General features: G+C 44.4%; 1 protein-coding gene across 2 annotated transcripts in view; it reads left to right on the forward strand.

Annotated features, from left to right (window-relative positions):
• Nucleotides 1-17773, forward strand: part of ACIN1 (apoptotic chromatin condensation inducer 1) — a 135444-nt gene that overhangs the window by 461 nt on the left and 117210 nt on the right. The gene's annotated exons all lie outside the window — the stretch shown is intronic.

Below are 17773 nucleotides of genomic sequence, written 5' to 3' on the forward strand. Positions count from 1 at the left end.
CTGTGACGGTCCATGTTTGACATGCGCAATGCTGCTCAGTAGACAGCGGCGCCTGCGCGTTTGGCTGGAAGAAGCTTTCTTCCCGCCCTTTCCCACTTAGCGTCTGATGCGATAGCGCGCACTCGGTGTACCAAGCTCCGCCCTTTGAGTGCGTGCACGCGCTTTTACGGGATCATGGCCTCGCTAGACGAAATATATAAACACAGCCTGAGCGTGATGATGTGCCGGCTGCTGCGAGTCTTTGCTCTATCGATGTACTCATACAGGGCCGAGATCTGCGTGTGGATGTCATGGCAGGAGTATGGAGACCTGTATATTGTGGGGACTGACTGTACTGTTCCCTAACATATGCTGAGCCTTTGTGTCCTGCTTGCCCATACATTTCACTTGTTATAAACACTTATCAGTCTGGAATGTAGATCAGAATTGGCAGCACAGCTTCCATTATTTCCAACCTGTATTATTATCACTTCTGCACGGTCTGTGTCCCTGTCACTCAGTGGAGTTCACAATATAGTGTAGTTTAGGGCATACAAGAGCTGGCTCATACTGGCATAAAAAAACTGCTTACCAGACTGGATCATAACATATGTGAATGGATCCTATGTCAATCAATAGGATTTGTTTACATTGCTCTCTTGGAAAAGATCCATTCAGCCTGTTCCACCAAATGGACTAGAAGTTTGGGGAGGGAGCAATTCTTCTGGATCAACAGATGCGTTCACACTGACCACGCGGAAATGGAATGGAGGGTCACGGATGAAAAAAATGATGCGTTCTGATGTATCAGTTTTTCATCCAGCAAGTGTGAACTGGCCCTTATGCTGGGAATACACGGTTTGATTTTGCCGCCCGATTCTGCAGTCGATTCTCTTATCTTCCGCTCGTTTTTCTTATCTTTTTCCATTCACTTCTATCAAAAAAACGAGCGTCGAGAATCGAAAGGGAGATCGGACATGTCGGAAATTATCTATCAAACCATCGAATCACCTATAAAACGAACCGTGTATTCCCAGCATTACACTGGAATGGATAAGGCCCTTGAGGGACTGGAGTTGGACATCCCTGATATAATCAGTGTGTGCTATGTGTTCTGTGGGAGAATTTCTGCTTGTCACAGTCAATTCACTGTAGCAAGTTTTGTGTTTTGAAAACTGATACATGGTGTATATAAACATCTGAATAAAAACTGGATGTTTGTTTTGTTTTTTGTTGTTTATTAGAAGCATAGTGGAATGTTTGGAAACCTGTTCACAAGGAGCTTCAATAAAGGATTACATAACATTAAAGTGACAGTGATAAATAACCACAGAATTGGTGCTTATTTATACGCAGTGCATACTACAATCGTATATAAAGAATGAATAAATGCCTTTGTTCTGAAATGTAATGATTTCCCTTTACCATTGTGCAAATGAGTACTCTTGGGCATTTCAGTTGCCATTAGGGAATCTCTGGTTAATCCTGTTCAAGTATTAGCTTTATCTTGCTAAGCATATGTTAGAGGAGCTCGTATAGCATAAACAAGTAGTGCCACACTGAATCATGATTCCTTTCCATATTCACTTGTGGCATTGAGGGTCCATTCACACTTAGAAGTGCAAAACGCCGGCGTTTTTTGCTGGCGTTTTGCGGGAGTGATTTTTTCCGCGGGCCGCATTTCAAAAGCGCTAGTGTTTTAGCGTTTTGCCATTTAAGACCTTTCCTGATTTTTAGCACTACAAAATGCTCAATTTACTGTTGTAAACCACAGGCTATGTAATAATGCAATGCCTACTTTGAATGCTCCTTGTTACACTGTCCGTGTTTTGACATGGTAGACATTTGTTTCAGGTCATTGAAAGCATGCATGCATTTTTGGTTACCATGACGTTCTCACCACTTTGCTAGGCAGTCATTTAGTTTGGCCTTTGAGGGCTAGTTCACACTCGGCGCTTGGAGCGCCGCTAGCCCGCAATAGTGTTCGGCTCTGCGATCACGATTTTAACTTAAATCTCGCGATTTGTGCTTGTGATTCCCATCCAATAGAACGGGACACACGGAGCAATCGCCCCCAAAATGCTGCATGCAGCGCATTTGCGATTGATCGCAACCACTGCAGTGTGAACGTATCCATAGGGATATATTGTAGCAGCGCTTTGCTGATCGCCGGCGATCAGCAAAGCGCTCAAGAATCGCCCCACTATGAACCAGCCCTCAGTGCATTTTTAACACCCTTTATATCATATTAGGCTACGTCTACAGTGCTGTCTTGCGGTTATGACCGCAACGTAACACGACTTGCCATAATGCACCACATATGCAACATTAGCAGTGTGGCTACGGTATAACAGCGTGCTGCATCCCAATGTACTGCATGCAGTGTGTTATCGCAAAACACGCTAACAGTGAATCATACTTTTGATTATATGCTTTACGGTATGTGACACAGCATGTGCATAAACAGCTTTGCCATTCTGTTGCATTCCTGCTATTACAGGGAACGTAGTGCCCAATGTAAACCTAGCCTTATTATTCATTTATAAAAGGCCAATATGTTCCATAGTGCTTTACAGAGTTGGAAACAAACATGGGTACGTAAAAATACAGATGTGGCGGATTGTGATATTTTACCTTGCTGCATGCAGGCTTTTAAAGCGGTATCGTCACCATAAAAATCAAATTTCAACAGCAACTGGTCTGAGTGTATTAAGTGATAAAGATGCTAAGCCTGCATTTAAAACTTTCAAAAACTTTTTCTGCTGTTATGATTTGGAGTTATCACATACTTAAGGAGCACTGGCCCTTTAGTAATCGTGCCAAAGAATTGCATGCTGGGGGTTCTTTTTATCTATAATCTATTCCTCCTCTTCCATTTATTTCCCTGCCAGCTTCTTATCTGAAACCTAATCCCCTACTCACTTGTGTTTACAAGCAAGGCTGAGGCGACTCAGCAATTGGAGGAGACAAGAAAAAAAGTAAAGGGCAGAAATGACATCACGAGTTAAGGTCCGTACACACGCCGGACTTTAGGCAACGACGGGTCCGTCGTTGCCTCCCGCTGGATGGGCGTGCCAGCGACAGTCCGGCGTGTGTACGCTCTGTCGTCAGACTGATACGGCTGTTTCTGAGCGATCCGCCCGGCGGATCGCTCAGAAACAGCCGTATCAGTCTGACGACAGAGCGTACACACGCCGGACTGTCGCTGGCACGCCCACCCAGCGGGAGGCAACGACGGACCCGTCGTTGCCTAAAGTCCGGCGTGTGTACGGACCTTTAGACTTAACTGTGGGCAAAAGACATGGCCCCCACCAGAAACAGAATTCTCGTAATTTACTATATAACATTCACTGAAATCAAAACGTGGATAGTATAATACATGTGTTATGTAAGTAGATCAAGTATTTATCTACTTATATATGTGTTTTTTTTTCCCTGGCATAGTATGGCTGATCCTACTGCTTTAATGAACTATCATATTTTCAATGAGATTATTCAGAGTGTACTGCATGAAAATGGAGAAGCTGATGTGCACAATCGATCCTTCCTTAAAGGACAACTGAAGTGCGAGGGTATGGAGGCTGCCATATTTACTTCCCTTTAAACAATGCATATTGCCTGGCTGCCCTGCTGATCCACTGCTTCTAATACTTTTAGCCATAGACCCAGAACAAACATGCAGATCAGATGTATCTGACAAGATCAGCTGCATGCCAGATAGATCAGCAGGACTGCCAGGCAACTGGTATTGTTTAAAAGGCATCCCTCTCATTTCAGCTGTCCTTTAGGCCAGTTTTTCCATTAAAGTTTACACAGCAGATAAGAGGCTTCATATGACACTGTACCATGGTGAGGCGACAGGGTCATATGCATAGGTCCGCTCCCCCCAGCTAGTGATGTACTTCCTGCCCAGCATTGGGATCCCTATTGGTGCGCGCATGCGTGCCACATCGCATAACACTCCCGTCATGCACACTTACTGTGTCGCCCATTGACTTGCATTACTGCAGAATCTGTGCAGGAGGCAGGGATCATGCGATAACACGTTGCAGACTTTGCATTGGCATTGTGGCATTGTGGTTTGGATACTTCTGTGCACTGTGTCGCATCACATGAAGTGTGCATAGCCCTGCATGGCCCTTGTGGTGGGGAAGAGTAACGTGGTGCTATGCAGCATACAAGATATGATCATAAATGGTGGAGATATGCTCGCAAGTTGGATTCTTTAGCATGCATTGACTAAATATTATCTTATCTTTCAATCCCCCCGGTTTTCCAAACCTTTTCAGCTCTGGTATCCTTTAAAGGGAAGGTCCAAGCAAAATAAAAAAATGAATTTCACTTACCGGGGGCTTCTACCAGCCCCATGCTGCCATCCTGTGCTCTCGTAGTCACTAACTGCTGCTCCAGTCCCCCGCTGGCAGCTTGCCGACCTCGGAGGTCGGCGGGCCGCATTGCATACATTTTTACGCATTCCCGCTAGTGCAAGAACATTAACACATACATTTTTACGCGTTAGTAGTTCAATGCGTAAAAACGTACGCATAGAACCAGTAACGCGTAAAAATGTATGTGTTAATGTTCTTGCACTAGCGGTAATGTGTACAAATGTATGCAATGCGGCCCGCCGACCTCCGAGGTCGGCAAGCTGCCAGCAGGGGACTGGAGCAGCAGTGAGTGACTACGAGGGCACAGGATGGCTGCATGGGGCTGGTAGAAGCCCCCGGTAAGTGAAAGTCATTTTTTTACTTTGCTTGGACCTTCCCTTTAAAGATTTCAAAGGTTGGAGAGTGACTGATGTGTTGGAAAGGGATTCCTGAGAAGGGCTGAGGCTTGGGAGAGATATTTTATGGTGAATGCGAGGAGGTTATTCTAGAGAAGTACAATAAAGGTCGTGTGAAGAGCGGAGATTGCAGTTGGGAAAATAATTGTGTAGAGCTTTGTAGGTTTCAGTGAAGTTTAAAGGGAATCCTCTGAGGATTTGACAGTGGTGCAATTGTCGTTTTCCAACTGCTCTTGTTGATCTGGCAGTCGCTTACAGGCAGCTGCAAGTGTTCAGCACAGGCAGTGCATTGATACTCATTTTCTTAATGTACATCTGAGTGGTTGACTGCTGTTTGCTAGGTGTTACAGGTGCCAATCAATTGCATTACATAGCAACTTGATGGCACCTGGCAAGCATGCAGTTCAGTCATCTGTGTGAAACAAGTAACATCTCTCTGGATTCAGACCTCGGTGTTGTTTGTTGTCTTTCAAAGCAATTTACTAAGCTCTTTTTTTAATATACTGTATTTGTTTACAATATTCACTTGTACCTTTAGCACTGTAAAGCCTCATCTACACGCGTAGATGCGGCGGCGATGTTCCTTATCAATCGAGCCGACAGGATGGATCTCCCCACCGCCGATTCCCTGCTCGCTCCCCGCGAGTGGACAATGGCAGGGAATCTAGTGGAAGATAAGCGGGGAATCGCCGAGTGGGGACACGGCGGAAGAGGCGATCCGGCGGCTAATCGATCCGCCGGATCGGAGCCTCATCTACCCATGTAGATGAGGCTTAAGGCAACAATGAGTGGACAGTGCATCCTAGACCTCTGACAGGCCAGGGACCTTCTCAGACTGCAGCTTTGCTTTATTTATGTAACAGCAATTTGCAGCCACACGGGAAACCATAGTTTGAGCAGATTTGTACTTAAAAGTGCTATTTAGAAAAACTTAGGTAAGCTGTCACTTTAAAGTACTCCTGAAGTGATAAAATACTTGGTGAACTAAGCTCATGGTGGGCTAGATTACCTGCTGCTGAACTTGTTCCTGCTGCTTGTTGTCTTCAGGGTCCTTCACATTCTTTTCCTTTTTAATATTTGACTAGCTCGTCAGTTGAATAATCCGGAGAAAGGAATATTTCATGATGGTGGTCCTTTAATCACCAAGGTCTCTGTGGCCTGTTTTGGATGTATTCTGCAACAAAACCAAACATGTAGGAACAGAGCAAATATAATTACGTAGTTTAGAGTTTGTGCTTTGCCATGGTGTGCTGCAGCATAACGTTTATCATCCTGGTGCCTTACTGGACCCACCAATTATAGTAGAGTGAACCCCTTCACATGAGAATGCGTCATAACATACAACAGATACCATGCTGGCACATGTACTGCCAGTTGGGAATTAACACTAATGTCGCTCTGCAGCATAAGCAGTCCCTAAACTAAAGGGTCTGTTGTAAAGGTTTCAATGTCAGATTCACATTTGATTTGTGGAACAGTAAGTGGACAAGTTAGAAATCACATTTGCTGAGGTTTTTGTCTTCTTAATTCTGGATTTGTTAATTTCTTGCTAAGCAAAACAAAAGTTTGCCTTCAGAAGGTATTTGCGATAATTTAGGTTGGAGTAAGCATATGATATCTCTCACAGTGCATCATTGCTGAACATGCAAATCATCCTTTGTTGTCCCTGTAAGCTAACCACACCTCCAGAACTGCTGGAATGCAAAGATATCTTAGCTTGTTGATTGTAAAGAGCCACAATAATCCAATATGCATACAGACTGTTTTGGATTGGTTGATCCTCATCAGTGCATGGCATGGATTAATGTGGCTTTATGGGGTAGGATTTGAAACACCCAGAGTTAGACTACCCACCAAGCTCATGGTGAACCAGAACTACTAGGAGTGTGTAAGGGGCTACAAAGGACCAACAAGCCCTCTTACTAAAATGTTAACGAGAACCCCAGCCGGGTCTACAAGTAAAAAACAAAACAAAAACATGCTGCCTGGTCCATGGGGTTGCTAGACCAGGCATCGCTCATTACCTCCACTCCCTGCCGCTCCTGTCTGCAGCCATCCATCAATTTTGCTTTGGTGACCTTTGGGGTCACAATGCTGGAGAGGAAGTGCCTTTGCTCTCACAGCGCTGATTGACGTGGAGAGGGCGGGTGAGCGGAGGGGAGCAGGCAGCGGGGAAGGGATGTTTTGTGTTTAGCCTGCAGTAGGAAGCTCCTTCCCCATAGTTTATCGACATTAAAGTGAACCAGATACTAAGCACCCTCATGTATTTTACCATACATATCAGTGGGAACATTAGAGAAAACATCTACCCTGCTCTCTGCTTCATACTTCACTGCTCAGCCTGCCTGTTATCTGCCCTGATAAAATCCCCGACTGAGCAGTCAGTCTGGCTTTGCTCAGGAATTATTATAGCTGAGTCTGTCTTCTGTGATGCATTTTCAAGCCCAAGCCTGCCCCTTCTGGCTCTGCTGTAATGACTCAGCTATAATGATTCCTGAGCAAAGCCAGACTGAATGCTCAGTCGGGGATTTTATCAGAGCTGGTAACAAGCAGGCTGAGCAGTGAAGCATGAAACCGAGAGCAGGGTAGGTGTTTTCTCTAATGTTCCCACTGATCTATATGGTAAAATACATGAGGGTGCTTTGTCTCTGGTTCACTTTAAGAATGTCGCCAGATTCCGGGGAGGGGGGCTTGCAAGCAGGGTGCAGCGGGCACAGAGAGGGGCACACAGGTATGTCCTGCAGATGAGAACATGTCTCTGTGTCCCTTTTTTAGATTTAAAGAGAACCCGAGGTGGGTTTGAAGAATATTATCTGCATACAGAGGCTGGATCTGCCTATACAGCTCAGCCTCTGTTGCTATCCCAAACACCCCTAAGGTCCCCCTGCACTCTGAAATCCCTCCATAAATCACAGCCATGCTGCTGACAAACAGCTTGTCAGAGCTGGCTGTGTTTATCTCTATAGTGTCAGTCTGCTGCTCTCCCCTCCTCCTGAAGAACTCCAGTCCCCGCCTGCATCCCTTCCCTCCCTGCTAATTGGAGGGAAGGGATGGGGGCAGGGACCGGAGCTATGCAGGAGGCGGGGGAGCAGCTGAGACTGACACTACAGATGTAAACAGAGCATCACAGCATGGCTGTGATTTATGAGGGATTGCAGAGTGCAGGGGGACCTTAGTGGGGTTTGGGATAGCAACAGAGGCTGGGCTGTATAGGCAGATCCAGCCTCTGTATGCAGATAACATTCTTTAAACACACCTCGGGTTCTCTTTAATAAGCCGCCTCGGGTTCTCTTTAAGCAAAACAAAAGTTTGCCTTCTTAAAACAGAAGGTATTTGCAATAATTCAGGTTGGAGTGAGCATATGATGTCTCCCAGTGCATCACTGCTGTTCAGAGTAGTGTTCAAAAAGTGCTTACCTGTCTTTAACCACTTATGCTGGGAATACACAGGTTTATTCTGGCGCTCGATTCTGCCCCCGATCGTCTTGCCCACTTGATTCTCTTATCTTCCACTCGTTTTTCTTTTTTTTGTTTTTTTTTTTTCAATTCACTGCAATGACAAATCGAGCGGCAAAACGATTGAACAATGATCGGACATGTGTATTCCCAGCATTACATACTGTGATGGATTATTGTGTAGTAGCTTACTTGTGATACTGTGTAAACACAAGGGGCCATATGCAATTCACTTTATCTCCAAACTTTTCTCCCCTGAGAAAATTTTGAATCTTCTGTTTAAACTAACGTTTTTCATCACTAAAATGTAGGTGAAAAAGTACTGTCAAAATTATTCTGAGTACTTTCGTGCTTGCTGGTGACTTAAAAGCCATTTTATTACTAAGGTGTTAAAATTTCACCTAGGAGATAACTCAGGAGAAAGTTAATTGAATATGGGCCAAGCTGTTCAGCACTCTGCCAAGCATCATTTTCTACCCTATAATGGGGGGACAAGCAGGAGGCTTGCCCCTGCAGCTGTGGTTAAGAAATACAGGGTGCAGCATGCAAAACTAGCCCCTACTACCTGCCTACTGGCATGTTGTTTTTTCTTGATATAATCATATGAAATGTATTGCACGGCACCTTATAAACTTGCATTTTGCACATATCCTAACCAGCAATTTTTGTACTATCATGGCATTTTTTGTGGCTTTTTGGTTTGTCAGCAACACTGATATGGCAATCTAGTTTTTCACTACTTGCTACCTATACATTTTTTGATTGGTTGCCTCTTTGTTATAGAATATTAATCCATTTTTTTCATTATTCTTGGATCAGTGTACTGACAAACCTATAACCAACTCTCACTGAGCGGACTTTTGAATAGACTGTATTATAATACATAGGACCTTATGGATGGCAAGAGGTCAGGGGATCCTTATTGTTTTTAATCATGACGTTGTTTGAATAAATATGAATTGTTATTTGGCACTATTGTGGCTTTGATTATTATCTTTATTATAGATATGAGGGGGACTGCTCTTTCTCTTATTTGCGAAAACAAATCCCTCTAAGATGGAATTTCATTGGTCCATTTTCAATTTGTTTATTTCAATAAACCTGGTTTGGTGGTGGAACTCCTGACCTAATGCTGGGAATACACGATGCGTTTTTGCGTTCGTTTTTGCCGTCGTTTTCGCTTTCGATCGATTCTACTCTCGATTCACTGCTCGATTCCCCTCTCGATTCCTTATCTTTTCTTATCAATTACATTCACTTGAATGAGGAGAATCGAAACAAAAGTAGAATCGACCAGATCCAACAGGTTGGAATTTATCTATCGAACCCATCTATCTAAAGTAAAAACTTAACGTGTATTCCCAGCATAAAACTGCTCTCCTGCCCACCTCTTATCTGTGTGTTCTTCTTAAACAATAGCTGGTCACCTTAGGAAAAGATTGGCAAAATTATACTATAGATTCAAAGCCATCCCAAAATGAGCCTGTATTCGGATTACCTGCATAAATTCTCTTTAGGACTGGCATGTGTGCTGATGATATACTGTATATTTCCAGCAGTCACACTGAAATACTGTTTTTAAATACATTATGCTTGGTGAAATTTGCCTTCTTAAAACAGAAGGAAATTTGCAATAATTCAGCTATAAGTGAACATTTGTGGTTACCCACAATGCACCACTACTGAATATGCAAATTATCCCTTTTTTTGCCCCTGTAAGCTAGACAAGCATCCAGAACCGCTGGTGTATAGCAAGTCTATTGCTTTAAATATTACACAGCCACACCAACCCCACATTCAGACAGCATGTTTCGGGCTTTTGGCCCTCATCAGTACATGGCAGGGATGGATATGGCTGTATGGGATAGGGCTTGGAACAGTACAACAGAGTAACCAAGCAGCTCGGGGTGACCCAAACCACTAGGAATGTATAGGGATAAAAGAGACCGAAATGCCCTTCTACTAATAAGCAATGCTTGGTAAAATTTGCCTTCTTAAACACAAGGAAATTTGCAATAATTCAGCTATAAGTGAACATTTGTGGTTACCCACAATGCACCATTACTGAAGACTTGCTATACACCAGGGGTTCTGGATGCTTGTCTAGTTTATAGGGGCGTAAAGGGATAATTTTCATATTCAGTAGTGGTGCATTGTGGGTAACTACAAATGTTCACTTATAGCTGAATTATTGCAAATTTCCTTCTGTTTTAAGAAGGCAAATTTCACCAAGCATTGCTGATTAGCAGGAGGGCTTTTCGGTCTCTCTTATCCCCTATACATTCCTAGTGGTTTGGGTCACCCCGAGCTGCTTGGTTACTCTGTAAATACATTATATAAGTGTTTGTTTGTTTTTGCTACAGACACTGCTGCAGGAATGCTGGTTCTGATCCAGTTCTCAAACGTGCCTGAAGAAGAAACTTAAAGTTTTGAAAGCTTGCAAAGAAATCTTGTACAGTTAGTCATTAACCATTTGGAGATGGGCCACCTAACCCCCCCCTTAAGGACCAGGCATTTTTGCATGGTGTGGGGGGGGGGCATGTTTGGGGGTCAGGCAGCCAGTTCCCCGGTGTGGCATGCTGGGCTTTGTGTCCCCCCAGTAGCTGGCAGCCTTCACTTATCTCCCAGGCACCAGCGATGAGCCGCAGTGGACCCCTCTGCTCCAGCCGGCATCTCTGCTCCTACTGCCGCTCAGTTCCAGGTCGCGGCTTGATGATGTAATCAAGGCAGGACCCGGCGCAGACGTCAGAGGGAGTAGAGATGCTGGCCAGAGCAGTGGGGAGTGCCGATCGTCGCGGGAACAGCAGGGAGGTGAGTGGATCCACTTCTTTCCCCCTTACCGTTGCAGCTGTTACTGGTGATCAATACGATCCGCCGGTGATCGTAGTGATCACACGATCAGCAGCCATACGCAATGGTTGCTGATCACTGAGGGGAGATGTCAGCTGTCATGACAGCTTTATCTTCCCTCTCGGGTGCGCACGATCGCGTCAGGAAGCGGTAATGGTGGGCGGTGTAGATCCTACGCCACATCAGGCTAGAACAGCCACAAGTGCGGCGTAGGATTTAATGCAGGCGGTCCGGAAAACGTTAACAGTATCGCCTAAACAACTTTTGTCTTTGGAACCAGCTTTTCACAAACTCAAGTCAGTCCCCACTTTTGTGTAGTGAGATTAACTCATCCAGATCCTACCCAACCCTTTGTAATTGAAGTCGACACTTCTGACTGCGGTGCACTAAATGGCAAGCATACTTCTGCAACCCCCCCTCCAATTCTAGGTGACTGAGAGCTATATTCAGTCAAATCTGCTCTTGTACATATGATTTACTAGTAGGCAACTCCAATCGAATTCTGAAATGCTGATACCAGAAATTTGGATTATCTCAAATTAGCAACGTGTTTGAGGCCTAGACAAGCTTGATGGACATTGTTTTTCTAAAAGTTTTTACTTTTATAGAACCTAGGTACTTTCCAGGACACAAAAATGTTGGGGCTAATGCCATTCCTGAAAACATGAATCTGTCTTCTAAAGGTGGCCACACATGATACAATACAATGATCCGATTTTACAGCAATTCGATAAACGATCGTATCTCCTGAAAAAATCGAAAGCTTTTTTTTCCATTCGACTGAGAAATCTGATCGGATTTCTCTTTTTTTTTCGGCTTATATCGATCCAGAATTCCAGATATTTCTCCAATTTTTTTAAAGATTGTATGGTGTGTGTTATATTGCCAATTTATTAATATACACACCATAGCAATTTTCTCATTTTCTAATCAGCTTTATCATAATTGGGGAAAAATTGAACATAGGTGTGTGGTACATTGGTCATATTTTTGAAATGTTACAATCAGTCAGAAAAATTGATTGCAATTCTTAAATTGAACAGATATTTAAAAAATTGTATGGTGTGTGGCCACCTTAAGGTTGATTCAACCTGTTCTCCTGTACAACCTTAAACATGCATCTGCTACATCCTAGGTTCTCAACGTGTGGTACGCGTACCCCAGGGGGTACTTCTGATGGTTCCAGGGGGTACTCAGGCTTGATATACTTTACCACTAATAACAAATTTCGTTTTAGAAAATTATAAATCTTATTTCAATAACACCAAAATGAGTATTTTAGGTAATTAATAGCAATAGTAAATGCTTGTAAATGGTTTGGAATCAATTATCATATACTAGGATTAAATATGTATTTGTCAAGGGGTACTTGTGACAATGTTTACTATGCTAGGGGGTACTTGGTGAGTACAGGGTCTTAAAAGGGGTACATACCAATAAAATGTTGAGAAACACTGTGCTACATGACAAGATAAACCTAATTTTAAAATCTCCCCAAACCAAGGAATTAATGTCAAGATCACACAGGAATCTTACCACAGGCCGGTGCTTTGATGGCCTTGTCATCTCCCGGGGATCCGCAGTCTGGATGGGCCTTGTTGATGCGGGGCGCACGGTACTCTGTGCCTCATCGGGAGTCAGCACTTCCGGGTGGTCTGTGTGAGGGAACGCGTACAGACACGTCATCATGGAGGTTGCCAATGACGGGAATGGCAGAAGTACAAGCCGCGGCTGTGGGCAAACGAAGTACGCATGCGCCGTTCCTGGCGGACAAAAGTACTCATGCATCAGATGACAGTACGCATGCGCTGATCTCAGCAGGCGTCAGTATGCATGCGTGGCGCGTAATTCAATTGGAAGGCCAGCCCTCCTCCAGTATAAAAGGCGGTGACTCACAGCACTCCACGCTGATTCCTCTATCAGCTACTGTGTGAGATAGCCCGAAGCTCTGCTTGTTTTCCTGACTGATCTTTGTTACCGACCCGGCTTTGTTCCTAGACTACTCTTGATCTGATCTACCCGGCTTTTGACCCTTGGCTCGTCTCTGATTCTCCTGGATTGCTGCCTGCCCTGACCTCAGCCTGTTACCTAATCTGAACCTCTGCTGCCTGCCCTGACCTCAGCTTGTTACCGGATCTGTACCTCTGCTGCCTGCCCTGACCTCAGCTTGTTACCGGATCTGAACCTCTGCTGCCTGCTCTGACCTCAGTTGCTATCTGGACCTGGATTCCTCTGCCACAGTTATTCCGGATCTTCTATTAATGCAGTACTACCGGATCTCCCTCCAGTCACACAGCCTCCACATCGAGGCGTCATCTGTTCTCCTGACCACTGTTTGAGTCCTTCCTGTGTGCAACCTGGTGGGCACTAGGCAGCTCAAGTAGTCCGTAGCCCACTAGGGGTTGCGGCCCATCACCCCCTCCTGGAGCGCTCTGGTGAAGACCCGTGGTCACTTAGACTCTGCACTCAGGAGACTCTCGCCTCAGTGGAACGGTCAATGGTGCACTATCATAACAATTTGTTTTCCGCAAAAATTGCATCTTTAAACCTAAAGTGGCTTGGGTTTCTTCACAGCAGAGTTGCAATGACAATGTGTTTGCACGACACAATATTTTTTTGTTCTGCAGAGTTGACATAACAACATGTTAGCAGGTTACTTTAGGTTTAACCAGACTTTTGAACTGTTGCAAAAACAAGATTGGTGGCCAAATCTGAAAAAGATTGCAAAAGTTATATTACCGCATGTCCTACCTGTGCCTGCTCTAAACTCCCTACAACAGGCAATGGAGTTTACCAAAGCCTTTTCCCATTTCCTGCACCAAGGCATGATCTTAATGGATTTTGTGGTGAAATGTTTTACTTGCAAAAGCTATAATCCCATTTTGGTAGTCATTGATAGACTTACCAAATGAGTAATTTACTTCCCATAGTTGGGAACAAATGTTGGTCTCCCTAATGGCGTATCTGAAAGGCGTACGAGATATATCGGCGCGGGAGACTTGGGCGCAGGATACAGCCGTTATATCGCTGATCCTGCTGCTGCACAAGTTCCCGGACGTATCAAATACTATTTCCCCCTTCAGGCCGCTATGGATGGTGGGGAATGAAATAATTCGGCTTCCAGCAATTGCTGGAAGCCAAATTATTGTGTTATAAAAGTAACTTCAGCTCTGACGGCGGCACAGAAGTTATTCCCTGTGCGCTGCTATAGCCGTAATTCCTATTATGGCCTATGGTGGTGCTGGCTGCTTCTAAGTCTCCAGCGCTGGATACACAGTGTTCGTCTGAAAGAGGGTTGCAGTTTATGTTCAGGTATTTGAAGGAGCTGTGTAGATGTATGAACATTCAAGTATCGTCTATCCAGCCTTCATCCCCAACTCAGGGGGCAAACTGAGAACGCCAATCAAACTCTCAAATACTACTATCTAAGGTGTTTCACATTTGTCTCTCAAGAACACTGGATCACCCTTTTATGCACAGTAGAATTTGCTTATAACTAATCTCTGCAACTGAGCAATTTTGACTTTTTTCAAATTACGGTTTTCATTGTTTTATTCCCAATATTTAACCAGGTTCAATCTGTTCAAGGTAGACTGACATTCAGTGTCTACCACCAACATATTGACCCATCTTCCCTAAGGGCTCGTTCCCACTGTTGCGACGCGATTTCGGCCGCATTCCGACGCTTGTAAAAACGCATGCGGATGCGTTTCCGCATGCGTTTTTACCCGCGATTTCGCATGCGATTTCGCATGGCAGGGTGCCATGCGAAATTAACCATGACACTGCCAGGGCTAAATAAAATTGAAAAAGGTGCGAAATCGCACGCGAAATCGCGGGTAAAAACGCATGTAACAAACGCATGCGTTTTTACTATTAAATACATTAGCGGCGATTCGCACGGATTCCCGACGCAGGCGAAATCGTTGGCTCTTTTGTGCGTTTTTTTCACGCTGAAAAAAAACGCACCTCAACAACGCTACAGTGTAAACAGGCCCATCCACTTGCATTACACGTGCGGATCTGCATGCGTTGGACGCATGCAGATTCGCGATAGTGGAAACGAGCCCTAAGACCTAGGAAAGAGTAAGACCCCAAACTAGTAAAAGCAGAAGAGAGAGCCCACAGTTTAAAGAGAAACCTTAACCAAGAATTGAACTTCATCCCAATCAGTAGCTGGTACCTCCTTTCCCATGAGAAATCTATTCCTTTTCTCAAACGGATCATCAGGGGACTCTGTATGGCTGATATTGTGGTGAAACCCCTTCCCACAGTGTGATGTCAGCGCCCCACAGCACTGAGGTCCTGATATCACACTGCGGGAGCCTTGTTGTATTGGGGGAAATGACAGCTGTTTCCAACTACCAAAAATGCAATCTCCTTCCAGTGACCTCACCTGCCAGCAGTAAAAATGTCACCATGTGGTAAATGTCAAAATGTAAATCAGGGAGAGGAAAGATTTTACAATGAGCAAACGCTGACTAAATCATTTATACATAATTATTGTAAAAATTAAACACTTTTTTTAAAAAATTACATTATTTTCACTGGACTTCCTCTTTAAGGGACAACTTAAACAGGGGCATGCATTTTCAGCCTAATAGAGGTGGTGCATGCCTGAGCGATTAACCAGTCAATTGCAGCATGTTTTTAGGGATGCGCAACCTCCACCCTTTTCATAGTTTGAGGGCTCGTTCCCACTGTTGCGACGCGATTTCGGCCGCATTCCGACGCTTGTAAAAACGCATGCGGATGCGTTTCCACATGCGTTTTTACCCGCGATTTCGCATGCGATTTCGCATGGCAGGGTGCCATGCGAAATTAACCATGACACTGCCAGGGCTAAATAAAATTGAAAAAGGTGCGAAATCGCACGCGAAATCGCGGGTAAAAACGCATGTAACAAACGCATGCGTTTTTACTATTAAATACATTAGCGGCGATTCGCACGGATTCCCGACGCAGGCGAAATCGTTGGCTCTTTTGTGCGTTTTTTTCACGCTGAAAAAAACGCACCTCAACAACGCTACAGTGGAAACAGGCCCATCCACTTGTATTACATGTGCGGATCTGCATGCGTTGGACGCATGCAGATTCGCGATAGTGGAAACGAGCCCTGAGTCTATGACTAAAAGTATTAGAGGCAGAAGATTAGCCTGCTAGCCAGGTCACTGGTATTGTTTAAAAGGGAATAAATATGGCAGCATCCATATCACTCACACTTCAGTTGTATTTTAAAATTCCTAAGCGTTGGCAGTTGAGAGATGCATTTCATGTTACATACTTTCAATCAACAAAATTGTTATATACAAATTAGAGGAGTTGGAGTCGAGGAGTCGGTGGAATCCTAACCTAAGGAGTCTGAGTTGGTGGATTTTTGTACTCCACAGCCCTGGCTATCCACGGCTACTCTCAAATTGTCTTGTTTCTCTAAAGGTGCCCATAGACTATGTCGATTTCCCACCGATGTACAGCAGATTTGATCACTGTGATCAACTCTGTGGTGAAATCGATAACGCAAACGCTGACCGATTTCCTTCTGAAATTGATTGATTCAGTTGATCTGTCCAGGCGGAACATTTCGTTCGATTGCCGGTGGTTCGGGAGCGCATTGTTAGCTTCGTTCGATTTGGCGATGATCGATGCAGCAATACATCACCTGTCCGCTGGTGCGAGTCCCTGGGTCCGTGCTTTTCATTTCTGCGACTGGTCTTCTTCTGCATCTCCTCTTCACTTCCTGCCCCTTCCTGTGAGAAGGGGGAAGTTCAAACAGTGAAGCCCTCTACTGTTTGAGCTTCCAGCTTGTGACAGGACAGGAAGTGAAGAGAAGATGGAGAAGAAGGCCAGACAGAGAAAGGGACAGCACGGACCCAGGGACTTGCCAGGTCATCCTCTACTGCGCCTGCGCGAGTGCCGCTGTCAATCAGTAGTTCCTGGCGAGGTTATCCTCTGTAGCTGCTGGTTTTTTTGTTTTGTTTTGTTTTTTTTTTTTCATTTCAAACCATTCTCGGCATATGAAACCATTTAATTTGTATGATGAGAATAGTACAATCGGGAGTTGGGGGTAATCTGCAAAACTTGTCATTAAGCATTCAGTCCTGATATCAGTGGCGTGTCAACCATTGCCATTAGGACACGCCACTTTTTTTGGTCATCCACTCACTTTCTTGCATCAAAGACTTCTTAGGATTAACACTTCTCCTTGGGAAGACTGTCCAACAGCTTTTCTGTCATGCTCAGCAGTGCATCTCATGGCAAAGACAAAACAATGCAGTTCATGTGTCATACCCCATTTAGTGAACAGGTATGACAGATGGTTAAACAGCGTTTTTGTGACAGCTGTATTGACAGTAGATTTTTTTACAAAGGCCCATGCAAAGAGAACTAGTCTAGGAGAAACTATTCCCCCTCCCGACCTGCCACCAATTGAAATAGACTAAATTATTGATCAGCCTGGCATGTAGGGTCATCTATTTCTAGGAAAGTTGAGTAGGGTGATCAAAGTGATGGGAAAAATTTATACGCTCATGGCCACCTTTAGTTTTTGATTATTTTTTTTTATGTGCTAAATCAGCTGATTGTACCTTGAATACTGCTTTGCACTACTTTAGTTATGAAATTGGTGCTCAGGATCTATTATTTGGGTAGATATAGGCAGAGAGCACATTTGCAGTATTCTTGCAATATCACGGATGTCTTTGTTTTT

This window comes from Hyperolius riggenbachi, chromosome 1 (assembly GCF_040937935.1).
Source record: "Hyperolius riggenbachi isolate aHypRig1 chromosome 1, aHypRig1.pri, whole genome shotgun sequence".
NCBI classification, from domain to species: domain Eukaryota; kingdom Metazoa; phylum Chordata; class Amphibia; order Anura; family Hyperoliidae; genus Hyperolius; species Hyperolius riggenbachi.